The following is a 6,985-nucleotide window of genomic DNA, read 5'->3' on the forward strand; positions in this document are numbered from 1 at the left end:
TTTGGATTCAATAAACTTCACTTCTCTAGATACCATCACTCTCCTTGCTTCAGGATCATAGCACTTGTATCCCTTCTGAGTGATAGAGTATCCAATAAACATTGCCTTAGTACTCTTTGCCTCCAGCTTGTTTCTCTGTTCTCCTGGAGTCATGACATAGCATACACACCCAAATACTCGTAGGTGATCAATAAAAGGCTTGCTCTTATTCAGCACCTCAAATGGAGACAGATTCTTCAGTATCTTGGTTGGGACCCGGTTGATGAGGTAGCAAGCAGTCTGACAGCATCTCCCCAAAATCTTTTTGGGACATTTGCATGAAACATCATCGACCTAGCAACCTCCATCAAGTGCCTATTCTTCCTCTCAGCTACACCATTCTGCTGTGGTGTGTAGGGACAACTGGTCTGATGCACAATCCCATGCTTGGCTAGATGACTCTTGAAGGCATTGCTGATGTATTCACCTCCGTTGTCTGATCTCAGTACCTTCACAGTAGCATTGTATTGATTAGATACATATGCTTGGAAGTTCATAAACGCTTCTAGCACCTTATCTTTAGATGGAAGCAATGTGAGCCATGTATACTTAGACTTCTCATCAATGAATGTCACAAAGTATTTATGGCTGTCTCTAGACATGCATGGAGCGGTCCACACATCCGAGTGAACTAGATCAAAGCAATGCTCATAAGTAGTCTTAGATGTTGGGAAAACAGTCCTACAATGCTTTCCTAATATGCATGCTTCACAATCCAAGTGATTGAATGACATATTAGGGATTATCAATTCAATGGCACGAGCATGAGGATGTCCTAATCTAGCATGCCAAGTAATACTATCAATCTTCTCAGCAGTACTACTCAAGCAAATAGAATCAAAGGGATTAGAGGTCTTAGCCAAGTCGAGGTGGTATAGCTGATTTTTGCTGTCTCCTCTGCCAATGACTCTCCCAGTCTTCAAATCTTGAAACTCAACTTCATCAGGTCTGAATACTACTTGACAATCAAGATCAATGGTAGCTTTCTTCACAGATAATAGATTTGAAGTGAACTGAGGCATGTAGAAGGCAGCCGTGTCCTTCTCAAACAGTTTGAGCTTTCCCACTCCTTCTATTGGGATCATAGCACCATTAGCTATCCTAACACTCCCTGTTGCAGCCTTGATCTCACTTATAAGCCTCCTATCACTGATCATATGATGACTTGCTCCAGAATCAATCACCATGGGTTTAGAAGCTCCGGATTGTATAGCATGCTTCTTGCTTGCTGTTAAGGCTTGTACATGTTCCATGAACACTCTCCATTCCTTCCTGGTGATGCGATCATCAGCTCCCCCTCTCTTAACACCCCACTGTCTTCTACTGATTCCCCCATGTAGGCTGAGTAAGAACACTCTCCCACAACTCTCTTTCTACCCTTTCCTATGTTGATAGAAGCTTTGGATAGCATTCTGCACCTTCTCTTCTTCCGGAAGCCCTCACTCCTACTCCCGGTTAGCCTCCATGAGCCCTCACTCCTACTCATGGTTAGCTTCTGGAAGCTCTCACTCCTACTCCCAGTTGGCTTCCATGAGCTCTCACTCCTACTCATGGTTAGCCTCTCATCATCTCTCATTATCTCATACGCCCTTCTTATAAGCCCACAAATCTCTTCCATTTCCGGAAGCTGTTCCCCTCTTAGAACCATCTCTACCAGCCACCCATATGATGACTCCATGCTCGCCAAGAGCTTCAAGACCGTCTCTTGCTCTTGTGTAGTATCCCCATCCACATGGGATCTCAACCCTTGTAGTTCAACCCACAAATGTTGTAGCTTCCTCACATGGTTATTGAACTCTTCTCTTCCTGGTTTACCTCCACTAATCACCTTCTTGACTTCATACACTCTCCTAAGACTGATCTTGTTCTCATAAACATCTTCAATCTTCTCAAGCAGTGTACTTTCTTCAAGACTAAAGCAACTTCCACTTGTTTCTCTTGCTGTCTGATCTTTCTCAGCAGCTTTACCCTTCAAAGACTCTTCCTTCTCATGGTTTCTCCAAACTCCACACCTCTTCAGAGTCGTTTTCATTTGTGAGAACCACCCCCACTCATTCCCTCTCTCTTCCTTCTCTTCACGCCTTGCTGAACCACAAGCTAGACCCATCTTCTGACCTTGTCAAACACCTAAAGGGACTCCCTTGAAGCTGACTCTCCAAAAGAAACACCAACAGACACAAACTTGACTTTTAAAGGATCTAGCTCTTGACAAATCTCAAGAACTCTCAAGAACACTCAAGAACACTCAAGAACATTTAGAAAAACGAAATCACTCTCTCCTTTTAAAGAACCTGGCTCTGATACCATATTAGATTTGGTGATTTAAAGAGTGATTAAGTCTAATCTGAGAATTAAGAGATTGGAGATTAAGAACAAGAGAGAGACTTAAGAGAGAGAGACTCAAAACTCCATTACTTTATTAATGAGTGAGGTTACATATTTATAAGAGAGCTACAAGGGTTTCCAAAACTCGAAATGGGCACTATTGAAGCATGTGGAGTCAAAGTTGCTTTAGAGATGGACGGATAAGGGGACTCGCATGCTTCCTCTCCTTACAGCCTGTCACAGCCTGGCATGCTCTTCCCTTATCCTCTCACGTTCTGATCCTTCTCCTCTTGAGTAACTCTTCCGCGTTACCATTTCACTTGGGCAATGTATGGTAAGTTTTGGTCAAGGCTTGGATGGTACGGACTGTACGGCTTGTACGGCCTTGTACGGACGTCCGTACCATACTCTCTCTAAACTCCACTCTGCCTCATCTCTTCATCTCCTCAACTCCTCTTCTCTTCTCACTTATATGCTTAACTCAACTCAACAATATTCCCAAACAGGAAAACTGGGATCACCTGATTTGAAAGTGGGATAGCTTCTTCATCCTAACTCCTATGAGATTTATTCACTTCCTGGTGATTCTCCACTACTTTATGTATCAAAATCAAGCTTCTTACATCGCGATTCATCCTGGTTTGATTAGAATGACAAAGAAGCTGTCATATTCCCAAACAGGAAAACTGGGATCACCTGATTTGAAAGTGGGATAGCTTCTTCATCCTAACTCCTATGAGATTTATTCAGCTTCCTGGTGATTCTCCACTACTTTATGTATCAAAATCAAGCTTCTTACATCGCGATTCATCCTGGTTTGATTAGAATGACAAAGAAGCTGTCATATTCCCAAACAGGAAAACTGGGATCACCTGATTTGAAAGTGGGATAGCTTCTTCATCCTAACTCCTATGAGATTTATTCAGCTTCCTGGTGATTCTCCACTACTTTATGTATCAAAATCAAGCTTCTTACATCGCGATTCATCCTGGTTTGATTAGAATGACAAAGAAGCTGTCATATTCCCAAACAGGAAAACTGGGATCACCTGATTTGAAAGTGGGATAGCTTCTTCATCCTAACTCCTATGAGATTTATTCAGCTTCCTGGTGATTCTCCACTACTTTATGTATCAAAATCAAGCTTCTTACATCGCGATTCATCCTGGTTTGATTAGAATGACAAAGAAGCTGTCATATTCCCAAACAGGAAAACTGGGATCACCTGATTTGAAAGTGGGATAGCTTCTTCATCCTAACTCCTATGAGATTTATTCAGCTTCCTGGTGATTCTCCACTACTTTATGTATCAAAATCAAGCTTCTTACATCGCGATTCATCCTGGTTTGATTAGAATGACAAAGAAGCTGTCATATTCCCAAACAGGAAAACTGGGATCACCTGATTTGAAAGTGGGATAGCTTCTTCATCCTAACTCCTATGAGATTTATTCAGCTTCCTGGTGATTCTCCACTACTTTATGTATCAAAATCAAGCTTCTTACATCGCGATTCATCCTGGTTTGATTAGAATGACAAAGAAGCTGTCATATTCCCAAACAGGAAAACTGGGATCACCTGATTTGAAAGTGGGATAGCTTCTTCATCCTAACTCCTATGAGATTTATTCACTTCCTGGTGATTCTCCACTACTTTATGTATCAAAATCAAGCTTCTTACATCGCGATTCATCCTGGTTTGATTAGAATGACAAAGAAGCTGTCATATTCCCAAACAGGAAAACTGGGATCACCTGATTTGAAAGTGGGATATTCTTTATCCTAACTCCTATGAGATTTATTCAGCTTCCTGGTGATTCTCCACTACTTTATGTATCAAAATCAAGCTTCTTACATCGCGATTCATCCTGGTTTGATTAGAATGACAAAGAAGCTGTCATATTCCCAAACAGGAAAACTGGGATCACCTGATTTGAAAGTGGGATAGCTTCTTCATCCTAACTCCTATGAGATTTATTCAGCTTCCTGGTGATTCTCCACTACTTTATGTATCAAAATCAAGCTTCTTACATCGCGATTCATCCTGGTTTGATTAGAATGACAAAGAAGCTGTCATATTCCCAAACAGGAAAACTGGGATCACCTGATTTGAAAGTGGGATAGCTTCTTCATCCTAACTCCTATGAGATTTATTCAGCTTCCTGGTGATTCTCCACTACTTTATGTATCAAAATCAAGCTTCTTACATCGCGATTCATCCTGGTTTGATTAGAATGACAAAGAAGCTGTCATATTCCCAAACAGGAAAACTGGGATCACCTGATTTGAAAGTGGGATAGCTTCTTCATCCTAACTCCTATGAGATTTATTCAGCTTCCTGGTGATTCTCCACTACTTTATGTATCAAAATCAAGCTTCTTACATCGCGATTCATCCTGGTTTGATTAGAATGACAAAGAAGCTGTCATATTCCCAAACAGGAAAACTGGGATCACCTGATTTGAAAGTGGGATAGCTTCTTCATCCTAACTCCTATGAGATTTATTCAGCTTCCTGGTGATTCTCCACTACTTTATGTATCAAAATCAAGCTTCTTACATCGCGATTCATCCTGGTTTGATTAGAATGACAAAGAAGCTGTCATATTCCCAAACAGGAAAACTGGGATCACCTGATTTGAAAGTGGGATAGCTTCTTCATCCTAACTCCTATGAGATTTATTCAGCTTCCTGGTGATTCTCCACTACTTTATGTATCAAAATCAAGCTTCTTACATCGCGATTCATCCTGGTTTGATTAGAATGACAAAGAAGCTGTCATATTCCCAAACAGGAAAACTGGGATCACCTGATTTGAAAGTGGGATAGCTTCTTCATCCTAACTCCTATGAGATTTATTCAGCTTCCTGGTGATTCTCCACTACTTTATGTATCAAAATCAAGCTTCTTACATCGCGATTCATCCTGGTTTGATTAGAATGACAAAGAAGCTGTCATATTCCCAAACAGGAAAACTGGGATCACCTGATTTGAAAGTGGGATAGCTTCTTCATCCTAACTCCTATGAGATTTATTCACTTCCTGGTGATTCTCCACTACTTTATGTATCAAAATCAAGCTTCTTACATCGCGATTCATCCTGGTTTGATTAGAATGACAAAGAAGCTGTCATATTCCCAAACAGGAAAACTGGGATCACCTGATTTGAAAGTGGGATAGCTTCTTCATCCTAACTCCTATGAGATTTATTCAGCTTCCTGGTGATTCTCCACTACTTTATGTATCAAAATCAAGCTTCTTACATCGCGATTCATCCTGGTTTGATTAGAATGACAAAGAAGCTGTCATATTCCCAAACAGGAAAACTGGGATCACCTGATTTGAAAGTGGGATAGCTTCTTCATCCTAACTCCTATGAGATTTATTCAGCTTCCTGGTGATTCTCCACTACTTTATGTATCAAAATCAAGCTTCTTACATCGCGATTCATCCTGGTTTGATTAGAATGACAAAGAAGCTGTCATATTCCCAAACAGGAAAACTGGGATCACCTGATTTGAAAGTGGGATAGCTTCTTCATCCTAACTCCTATGAGATTTATTCAGCTTCCTGGTGATTCTCCACTACTTTATGTATCAAAATCAAGCTTCTTACATCGCGATTCATCCTGGTTTGATTAGAATGACAAAGAAGCTGTCATATTCCCAAACAGGAAAACTGGGATCACCTGATTTGAAAGTGGGATAGCTTCTTCATCCTAACTCCTATGAGATTTATTCAGCTTCCTGGTGATTCTCCACTACTTTATGTATCAAAATCAAGCTTCTTACATCGCGATTCATCCTGGTTTGATTAGAATGACAAAGAAGCTGTCATATTCCCAAACAGGAAAACTGGGATCACCTGATTTGAAAGTGGGATAGCTTCTTCATCCTAACTCCTATGAGATTTATTCAGCTTCCTGGTGATTCTCCACTACTTTATGTATCAAAATCAAGCTTCTTACATCGCGATTCATCCTGGTTTGATTAGAATGACAAAGAAGCTGTCATATTCCCAAACAGGAAAACTGGGATCACCTGATTTGAAAGTGGGATAGCTTCTTCATCCTAACTCCTATGAGATTTATTCACTTCCTGGTGATTCTCCACTACTTTATGTATCAAAATCAAGCTTCTTACATCGCGATTCATCCTGGTTTGATTAGAATGACAAAGAAGCTGTCATATTCCCAAACAGGAAAACTGGGATCACCTGATTTGAAAGTGGGATAGCTTCTTCATCCTAACTCCTATGAGATTTATTCAGCTTCCTGGTGATTCTCCACTACTTTATGTATCAAAATCAAGCTTCTTACATCGCGATTCATCCTGGTTTGATTAGAATGACAAAGAAGCTGTCATATTCCCAAACAGGAAAACTGGGATCACCTGATTTGAAAGTGGGATAGCTTCTTCATCCTAACTCCTATGAGATTTATTCAGCTTCCTGGTGATTCTCCACTACTTTATGTATCAAAATCAAGCTTCTTACATCGCGATTCATCCTGGTTTGATTAGAATGACAAAGAAGCTGTCATATTCCCAAACAGGAAAACTGGGATCACCTGATTTGAAAGTGGGATAGCTTCTTCATCCTAACTCCTATGAGATTTATTCACTTCC

Source organism: Brassica napus, unplaced genomic scaffold, assembly GCF_020379485.1.
Source record: "Brassica napus cultivar Da-Ae unplaced genomic scaffold, Da-Ae ScsIHWf_1696;HRSCAF=2322, whole genome shotgun sequence".
NCBI classification, from domain to species: Eukaryota; Viridiplantae; Streptophyta; class Magnoliopsida; order Brassicales; family Brassicaceae; genus Brassica; species Brassica napus.